This window comes from Pipistrellus hanaki, assembly GCF_964339955.1.
Source record: "Pipistrellus hanaki genome assembly, chromosome: 1".
In the NCBI taxonomy this organism is placed as follows: Eukaryota; Metazoa; Chordata; class Mammalia; order Chiroptera; family Vespertilionidae; genus Pipistrellus; species Pipistrellus hanaki.
Window position 1 is genome coordinate 134,143,773 of NC_140503.1, and position 11,050 is coordinate 134,154,822.

Here is an 11,050-nt window from a genome sequence, read left to right on the forward strand (position 1 = left end):
AATGGCTGCCTCAAAAACCACAATAAAATTTCCTACCTTGTTCATCATTCTTTCTATCCCCACCTGGATCAGCTGAAATCTCCAGGTAATATTTGCTCATCTAATTAGCTGCCCTCCCTCTCCTGCAGCTGAAAACTACACCAAATGTACATCAGTCATGTCCCTCCCGGAGTGCAGGCCCTGCTCACTTCCTGCTGACTTTCCATTTTGAGGATAATTGCCCCAGCCAAGAATAGACATCTCTGCAGCGTGTCCCTGAAAGTCCCCAGGGTCACAGTTTGGAGCTGTGCCTGCCAGCTCCCAGCACCCAGGTATCTCCCAGCTAACTGCTGGCAGCACTAGAGCATCGCCCTGTGCCAGGAGCAGGGCCCAGACCTGTGCCTAGCATCGTGCCACCTCTCTCCTCTCAGGCTACAGCTGCCATCTGCTATGATTCCCCACAGTGGGGAAGGGTGCTCTGCTCCATGCAATTCCTCCATAACAAGCTTCACTTAGAAACTAAAGCCCTGCATTCCACAATTAGATAAAAGGCAAAAGGCAATGATTCTGGCAGAAGTTAAATAACAAAGGTTCCACCTGGAAGCTTGAACAGCCAGCCCTTTGTGAGATCATCTATACCCGTGGTCGGCAAACTGCAGCCGCTCAGAGCCATATGCGGTTCTTTGGCCTCCCAACTACCCCCCAACTGCTCTTCCACAAAATACCACAGCCTGGGCGAGTCTATTTTGAAGAAGTGGTATTAGAAGAAGTTTCAGTTTAAAAAATTTGGCTCTCAAAAGAAATTTCAATCAATGTAGTTGATATTTGGCTCTGTTGACTAATGAGTTTGCCGATCACTGATCTATACTAATAAAAGGGTAATATGCTAATTAGACCAGGAGACTAGACATCCTTCTGGGCAAAATCATGGTGGCAGGGCCAAGACAGAGGCTGTTAGGAATAAGCAGGTCAGCAAGTGGGGAGGGGGGGAACAGTTGGGGGTGAGCAGGTGGAGGGGACTGTTTGGGGCACTCAGGCAGGTAGGCAAGTGAGCAGGTAGGAGCCAGCTGTTCCAGATTGTGAGAGGGATGTCCCAGATTGGAGAGGGTGAAGGCTGTGCTGAGGGGACCCTCCCTCCCATGCATGATTTTCATGCACTGGGCCTCTAGTCTATATATATATATATAAAACCCTAATATGCTTATAAACCAAACGGCAGAACAACAGTCACTATGACATGTGCTGACCACCAGGAGATGCGTAGGAAACATGGCAGGCATTGGCAGCAGGCGGCAGAGCATGGAACGTGGCAGGCATCAGCTGCAGCGGGATGGTGGAGTGGGTGAACATGGGTGCCAGACCAAGGCGGGGCACTGATTGCTGTTATTGGGGCTAGTCTCTGATGGTTACTGAAAATTCTTTGCTCCCATGTGTCATAGTCGCACCCAGCACCAGCTCTGATCGCTCAGCTATGTCAGCAGGTCGGAAAGGCAGCTGCCAGCCCCAATTACCCCTCAAGGTTACTCCACTTCCCCCTGCTCCTGAGGGGTGATTGGGGCCAGCAGCTGCCTCTCGAACCCACTGCTAGAGACAGCCCCACTTGTACCCGCAGCTGGCGCCGGAGCCACTGCTCACACCCACTGCCATTGCCTGGCGCTGGTTCCAATCCTTCAGCACTGTCAGTGGGTGCAAATGGCAACTGTGGACTCTGATGGTCCCAGAGGGCTTCTTTCCCCTGTTCCTGAGGGGCAAATCAGGGCAACAGCTGCCACTCACACCAGGTGCTGGAACCAGCCCCAATCGCTGTGCTAGCAGGGCTGGTGCCATCAGCGTGTGAGAATGGGGCTGCTGGCAGACAGGGGACTGGGGGCCACAGCTGGAGGAGTCAGGCATGGGTGCAGAGTTTGAACTGAGACCCGCCCCTGTGCCCACCATAGCCTCATGGCCCACAGTTCCTTTTAAGGTGCATGAATTCATGCACTGGGCCCCTAGTTTTAATATAATAGAATAAATGGCACAAAAAGACTTCTCAACAGAGAGAGGATGTGGTCAGGGGCTGCCCAAAGACAAATTGCTGCTGCCCTTTAATAAAGCTGACTTATGGCACCTTTCCTATGTGCCAGGTATTGCACTATATTGGCCCGATATACATTATCCCGATGAAAGGGGCATGTTTCCATTTAATAGGTAAGCAAACTGAGGTTCAGATGGTAACTGTCTACCACCAAACAGCCAGTACTGGGCGCCGACAGCTCTGTTCCCTGGTTTCTGATACCATCCTGATGCACAGGTGATAAAAGCCCGGATCAGGACAGGTGTGGTTCATCCCCTCTGCCCGTTGATGAGCCCTGATGGCCACAACCGTGTCCCCGCCAACCCTGGCCTCCAAGGGCCTCCCTCAAGCAAGGGCAGTGAGGAGTGGGTGGGCCTCCTTGGCCTTGGCCTTGGCCAGCCGGTTCCGGGCCCTGACCACTCCTGGGCCCCAGAGCCTGGTGCCCTGGCCTCCTCAGCGACCCCTGCCCAGTGAGGCAGGTCACCTGTCCCCGACCAAGAGGTCAGGTGCGCAAGAACCTGATTATTGTTTCCACTCACTGTCTCTCCTTGGGCCTCTCGTTTTCACCTTAAATCTAGTCCGTTTCAGGTTTTCCGGGCAAATGGGGAGATGAGGTTTTGTGTGCCCTGCTGTATCAGGCTCCACAAGTTGGGGTTGCCTTACCAGGAGTGAGCTCTGCGCCATGCCCTCTGCCCAGGCTGTCCGCGAGTCCTGCGAGGCTGCTTCCCTCGGCCCTTGACATTGCCTCTGACCCCTGACCCCGGCAGAGGCCAAGTTGGTCCTCCGGCCTCAGGGCCCCCAGGACACCGGGAGCACGTCCTCCGCCTGTGGATCTGAGCTGCGCGAGGAACCCTGGGATATCTGGTTCCCTTGCGGCACAGTGGGAAGGGTCGGTGGGGAGTGGGCGGGGCCTCGGCGGCCTTGGCCTTGGCCAGCCGGTTCCCTGGTCCTGACGGCTCCTAGGACCCCAGAGCCAGAGGTTTGTTGTTTTCTTCTTATGCAGAAAAATAAAAACAACTCAGCAGGAGTCTTCTTAGCATTCCCATTTTATACTACATGTGTTAGCTTTTAAGTTTAAAAACTAAACCAGGGAACAGAACTTTCTTTTATTTCACTCTGCCCTGGGGGAGGGTTGCCAGGGAAAATACGAGACACCCAGTGACATCTGAATTCCAGGTAAGTGTCAGATCACTTCTTAGTTAAGGTGACCATACATCCCGCTTTTGGCGGGACAGTCCCAATTTTTAACAAGTTGTCCCGCAGCGTTTTAAAATTCTTTCCAAAAATCGGGACTTTTTTAAAATGCTGCGGGACGCAGAACAAATTGTTAAAAATCGGGACTGTCCCGCCAAAAGTGGGACATCTGGTTACCTTATTCTTAGTATAAGCATGTCCCACGTATACTAACAAGTAGTTGTTGTTTAATTGAACCAGGCACACACACACACATACACACACACACACACACACACACACACACACACACCATCTATTTATTGGCTCAGGCAGCCCTGCTTGGGAAAGTGGGGGCCCCTGTTGGGGTACTCTCAGTCAGGGCAGGGCCTGGGGTAAAAGGAGTCTGTGTGGCCTTGTGAGGTGGGAGGTTACGTTGCTATTTCACAATATATCATCTTCCCACACAGAAATGCACACATTTCATGAACGTTTTTAAAGGAAGCACGATAGGGGCATTTATCTGCAGAATCCATAGAGTTGGATATCCCCAGGAATTTATTTGGAACAAATAAAAGTGTCATGTATGATGTAAGGTAGGAAGCACATGTTCCTGCAAAGTACAGTTTACTGCCACCTGCTCTCTGGTAACTGTTTTAGTCCCTGACATTCAGACCCGGCAGACACAAGGGAATTCAACCGAATAGAATTCAGCAAAGCTCCGGTGGTGCCTTTTCACACACACATACATACTGATGCTTGCCTAAGCAAGCAGAATTGCAAAGTGCTCTTGGCATGAACTTGGATAAGTTACTTCACATCTCCAACCCCAAGGAAAGGGCCTGGCACAAAATAAACATCTCCTAACTAGAATTAGCGACTGAAGTAGTAGATGTGATACTTTATAAGCAATTTAGATCCACTGAGACAAAGGAATTAACTGTGGTTACTCAGCTTCCTGAAACATGTGTGAGAGAGAATGTGGCTAAGTTTGAACACTGCTAACAGGTTATTCATAAAAGCAAAAAATTGGTCTTTGGGGGTGACTGAACCTGTGTCATGTCTGTGTTGCCCAGCACATCCCTAGGGACCACTGCCCTAGGACTTGGGAGAGCCATCTGGGAAGAAAAGAGGGTCTCTGCAGCAAGACATGGCAGACCCACTAGATATTATGTGTTTTTTCCAAAGATGCACCCAGATCCATCCTTACCCAACTGTCTTGGGCCTTCCTGCTACTCCCATCCTCCCTCCCACCCCCAGCAACTTCCCTCCTGATTCATATTCCTGCCATTTCACGCTTCACTCTGGGATCAAAGTTGCCATAGTCACAAACAGCTGCCTCCTGTGTGATAATATTATGACCACTCACAAACTGACTGCACACACATATGCAGGAATTTGAGAAATAAAATAACTTTGGCCTTGAGAGAAAGATTGACTTTTCTTAGCACCAATTGCCTTTTTTTTTTTTTTTTTTTTTTTTTTTTTAATATCACTGACATAACCAGGGAGCATCCTAGATCTGATTCTGTCGTGCTCAAAAGGAGGCTTAAAAAAAAAGGGCCTCCATCTTGCCCTGGGCTTGTGACTTGACTCAAGGTCCCCTGGGGAGTAAAGGACAACAGCAGCACATTTTAAAAAATCTATCATCTCTTAGAGCCTTTGTGGCTGTGACCTTTTTGCATAGAGAGCCACTAAGTGATGTTTCCCCTCAGACCTCCTTTGCACACGTTCTTCTCTCATGAAGAAGAAAATAAAGACAGATCACCTGGAGGCCTCTTCTCAGAAGGGTCAGAAATATTCCTTTTCATTCTATTGTCTCTGGAGACACAGACAGCCAAAAAGGGGCATAACTCACCAAGAAAGACGTGTCCATTTTTAAACACACCTTCCCTTGCTACCAGGAAGGAAACTATCTTTAGCTCCACTACAATGACCTGAATAAGCAGTGAGTGAAGTTCTCGAGTTCCTCATGTGTGCCCAGCATTATTCTAGGAATTATAGGAATAGCATCTGCCTAAAAGAGCTTAAACTTTAGACCGTCCAAAGCAGGGATCCACATGGGTAAGTCTACCTAGTGAGGGGGCCTCTGCCACACCAGCTCCACCCTTTCAGCCACCTCGAGGCCCATCTGTGATTATTGGGGCAGCAAGGACCTCAAAGAATGACCTCAGGTCTGAGAAGGTGAGTACTTGACCTTGAAAATAGAGTAGTATGGAAGTAGATCTTAGGGACCAGCAAACTAATTCCCCATTTGCCATATTTATTTCCACTCCACTTCCTTTAAGATGTAAATTCTTCTACTTTTCCTTTCTTCCACCCCTCAGCTCTTCTTCATCTCTCCCAAAGGATGCTGGGCCTCCTTGTTCAGGTTTGGAGGGCATAAATGGAGCAAAGAAAGGAGGGAAACTTTCTCCAGGCCCTGCTTTGCTTCTAACCAACATTTTTGACATCAAAGAACTACAAAGGTTGGGGCATAAAAGGGAGGGACAAATATGAGTAGTCAAGAGATGGTGAAGCATCTGACCAAACCTCCCTCTTCCTTCCTGCTCAGAACTATAGGAAAAGTCATGGTCAAAAAGCAAAATCAGGTTGGAATGATGAGCAGAAAAATCACAAGGCAAAAAAGCAGTAGCAGTGAACTCTCCTGAAGCAAATGTTAAATACACTTATTATCGCAATAAATAATAATGCAGGATGGAGTGTACATGGTGTAAACACCTTTAATACAATTCTAATTTTCTCTTTGCTTCAAGAGCCACAGATTGTTATGGCAACAAAACAGAAAAACAGATCACAGTATTAATTTGATATCTGGGCTTCATTTGTTCCACATTTGCAATACAGCTCATGCATAGTAAACAACCCAGGCTGAGCCAAAGCAGAGAAAACATTAAAACCACACAAGGGCACAATGGAGCACCCTCTCAGCCTTGAGTTTTGTTAAATAAAAAATAAATAATAATTTTCTACAAAGCATAGCAGTTGAGTCGCCCACACAATTTGCTAAGTGACTGATAACACTTGAGAAGCAGATAATTCCATTGTTCCCAGCCCGATGAGACAACGGAGAGTGAGGGCAGCAGAGCATGCATGGAAAGCTCTCCACTGCAACTTCTGAGCTGAAGAAACTTACCAGGCCGGCTCTTCAGTCTCCACGTGCCTGGACCCCCATTGTACCACTCCCCACCACCCACCCACCTACCTTTTTAGTTTGCTATCACAGTGATATTTTCAAAACAAAAATATGATTTTCTTATGTGGAGAAAAAGGAACTCTCGTGGGAGAATAAACTGGTAGAATCTTCCTTGGATAGAAACTTGGCAATATCTAGTAAAGTTGAATATTCTTGTAGCCTATGACCCAGTAACAATTCCCTTCTTGAGTAAAGAAATTTTGGGTATAAACACTTTTGCCCATGTCTCTAAGTATACATGTGCAAGACAGTTAATTCCAACATTGTTTATAACAAAAAAAAAAATTCAGAACAATATCGATATATATAAAAGCCTAAGTGAGTGGCCGGTAGCTATGATGTGCACTGACCACCAGGGGGCAGATGTTCAACCAGGAGCATCAACCACAGGCATGGAAACATGGAACATACTGATGAATCTCAGAGGGAAGGGGAGAGGGGAGGGTGGAAAGAGATTAACCAAAGATCTTATATGCATACTAGAGGCCTGATGCACAGGTTCAAGCACTGGTGTGGTCCCTCAGCCTGACCTGAGGGGATCAGGCCGAAACCGGCTCTCCGACATCCCCCAAAAGGCATCCCGGATTCCGAGAGGGCACAGGCCAGGCCAAGGGACCCCACTGGTGCATGAATTTGTGCACTGGGCTTCTAGTATATTCATAAAATGAATTACTCTTCAGTTATTTAAAATAAATTAACTAGAACCACATCTTCAACATATACAAATTTCAAAAACATTGTTGAGCAAAAAACCAAGCTCAGAATGATACTTACAGTATATCATTTGCATAAAGCTTAAAAACTTGAAAAAAGCCAGAATCACATTATTTATATGAATCCTCAAATATGTAGTAATGTATAAAAACTCAGATGAAAGAAAATAGGGCAACAATGAGAGGTCATGCTGGTTTATATTTGATGGTTAGAGAAGGCTCTCTGAGGAAATTATGCTGGAGTGACAGGAAAGGGCTGGATGCTGAGACAGGGCAGGAGCAGAGAGTTCTGCATAGCCTGGAATCAAGTCCTGCTCTGTCTGCTATTTAACCACTCTGTGACCCTGAGCAAGTTATATGACCTTTCTGTGCCTCAGCCTCCTCATATATAAAACAACACAATAAGAGTATTTACCCCATAGGGCTGTGGTGAGAATTAAATATATTGACGTGTATAAAAAAAATTAGAACACTGGCACAGGGCAATGAATATATGAGTGATCACTATTACTTATATTCCTGATGGAGGAAACAGTAAACTCAAAGGCAGGGTGAGGAGGAGAAAGGAGGGGCAGGAAAGCTTTATGTATTCATATATGAGCAAGAAGCCCATGTGACTAGTGAGTGAGGCATGGTACAGAGTGGATGGCATTGAGGTTGGAGAATGAGGCAGGGGTCAAATCCTAGCAGGTCTTAGGGGTTAGGCAAGGAGTGTGCATATTGTTCCATATGCTACTAGAGAGATGTAAGCCATGGAACAATGTGATCCAATGTGCATACTTGAGAAAGATGACTCAGTCAGCAATAAATTTAAAAAGCAAACTATTAACACAGTTATTAGATAAAACTTTAGGAGATTATGCACAGTGGGGGGGGGGGGGGGGAAAGCCAATCCCAAAAGGTTACATACGATATGATTGCATTTATACAACACTGTTGGATGACATTATAGGACTGAAGGACATGTACCTTTTTTTTTTTTTTTTTTTAATATATTTTATTGATATTTCACAGAGAGGAGGAAGGGAGAGAGATAGAGAGCTAGAAACGTCAATGAGAGAGAAACATCGACCAGCTGCCTCTTGCACACCCCCTACCGGGGATGTGCCCGCAACCAATGTACATGCCCTTGACCGGAATCGAACCTGGGACCTTTCAGTCTGCAGTCCGACGCTCTACCACTGAGCCAAACCGGCTTCGGCAGGACATGTACCTTGGTTGCGGATGCATCCCCAGTGGTGCAGGAGGCAGCTGGTTGATGTTTCTAACTCTCTATCCTTCTCCCTTCCTCTCTGTAAAAAACAATAAAATATATATTTTTTAAAAATAAATGGTATCCTCACTCCTTGGGTGAGGATTAAAAAAAAAAAATGTAGTTGAATAACAAATCTGAGGTTCACCCCATCTGCACTCCAAACACTGTTCACATCAGACAATAGAAAAGCAATAGGAACATCCCTTAGATGAAAAAATAGCAACAGAACCACGAGGAATATTGGGCAAACTGCTACTTTTACTGGCCTCACAGGATGAATTGCCCCATCCATGGCCCATGATATAGAGGCCTGAGGCCCTTTCTCTCCCTGGGCTGCCTGAGAAGAGCCTCGCTTTGTTTGGGGAAAAGCAGTCTGATGGGCACAGGAGTTCTCTGAAAATGGAATTTCAAGCTATTCTTTTTCATAACAAAAGTGGCATTTTGTATTGCCATGTATTTTAGTGTCGTTCACACTGATAGGAGTTAGTGAATGCCTACTGGTTGGATAGATCAGAGTATGTTTGCCTTCCTGTGTTTGTTTTCTCTCTCTCTCTCTCTCTCTCTTGGTTTTATTGAGAAATAATTTCTATATAAGTTATTATTTCTATATAAGAAATAATTTATATATATATATCTATATAAGTTTAAAGTATACAACATGGTAGTTTCATTTGTATATATTGTGAAATGATTACCAAAATATGTTTAGTTAACACCCATCATCTCAGATACAATAAAAAATAAAAAAAAGTAATAAATAAATAATCCTTGTAATTGAGAACTCTTAGGATCTACTCTCTTAACAGTTTTCCTAAATGTCACACAGCAGTGTTAACTATAGTTATCATGTTGTGCATTACATTCCTAGTACTAGTTCTTATTGCTCTTATAACTGGAAGTTCATACCTTTTGGCCACCTTCCTCCACTTTTCTGCAGGACCCACCATGGTGCTTGCTTCATACTAGAGGCCCGATGCACAAAATTCGTGCAAGGGTGGAGGGTGATTCTCAGCCCTACCTGCGCCCTCTCGCAATCTGGGATCCCTTGCTCCTAACTGCCCACCTGCTCGCTCCTAACTGCCCGCCTGCTCACTCCTTACTGCTTGGCTCACCACTCTTTAGCGCTGCCACGAAGGTGGGAGAGGCTCCCGCCACCGCCACTGCACTCGCTAGCCATGAGCCTGGCTTCTGGCTGAGTGGTGTTCCCACTGTGGGAGTGCACTGACCAGCAGGGGGAAGCTCCTGCATTGAGTGTCTGCCCCCTGGTGGTCAGTGCGCGTCATAGTGACCAGTCTCTCTATTTGTTCTGGTCATTCCACCATAACGGTTGCTGGGCTTTTATATATATATAGATACACTAGAGGCCCAGTGCACAAAATTTGTGCACTCAGGAGGGTCCCTCAGCCTGGTCTGTGCCCTCTAGCAGTCTTGGAGCCCTTGGGGGATGTCTGGCTGCTGCAGAGGCAGGAGAGGTTCCTGTCACCATTGCTGTGCTCAACAGCCATGAGTCCAGCTCAACAGCCGTGAACCCAGCTTCTGACTGAGTGGCACTCCCTTGTGGGAGTGCACTGCCCACCAAGGGGCAGCTCCTGCATTAAGCATCTGCCCCCTAGTGGTCAGTGTGTGTCATAGTGACCAGTTGTTCTGCCATTGAGCCAAGACCACCTCTCCGACATCCCCCAAGGGATCCCAGATGGTGAGAGGGTGCAGGCCAGGCCAAAGGACCCCACCAGTGCATGATCAGAGCCTGGGAGGGATGCAGAAGGTTGGCCAACCAGGGAGAGACCACAGGAGAGCTCCAGGGTGTGTCCAGCCTGTCTTACTCAGTCCCAATTGGCTGGACCCCAGCAGCAAGCTAATCTATCAGTCGGAGCATCTGCCCCCTGATGGTCAGTACACATCATAAACTGGTCAACTGGTTGGCTGTCTGCCACTTGGTTGTCAGTGCACATCATAGCAAGCGATTGAGTGACCTTAGCATATCATTAGCATATTATGCTTTGGTTGGTTGAATGGACTAATGGATGCCTGGACACTTTGCATATTAAGCTTTAGTTATCTAGGATACCTAGATTGGATATATAGGCAAAGAATTGATGTCCAGGGAAGGGGAATAGAATTGTAAAACCAACATGTAGAATATGGTAAAATCCATAGCTGACAAAGCTTTGGAATTTCTGGGCTCTGAATCTCAAAATGGTTGGCTTCCAAAACTAGTACTGTACAGTGGGATGGAGAAGACTCTGGAACTAAAGGCTTGGGTACAGCAGAAGGTAGGGAAAGTGAAGAAGTGAAGGCAGGAAGATTGTTTGAAAGTATATAGGAAGTAATCTAGACTCCCAGGCTCTAACCCCAGCCAGTCTAACAATTCACCCCAACCCCTGGGAATGCTAAGACCTTGAACCAACTCAAGGCCATTGGGGCAAGTGGCAGTGGGAGGGCCAGGATGCACAGAGGGGAATTCAGTGAAGGTGTGCACACTGACAGGAGAGACAAGCAGCCCTCTACTCCCTCCCAACTCCAGAACTCTTTTGTCCCCAGCCAGGGGACTGGAGGATGCTCTCCCAAGAAAAGAAAGACCCACAGATATTGACACAGAGGTATCTCCAAGGGAAAAGCCTGCTGACCACCCATCCCTGCTCTACCATAGCCCCAAGACAATATGCCGAGAGAGAAACCAA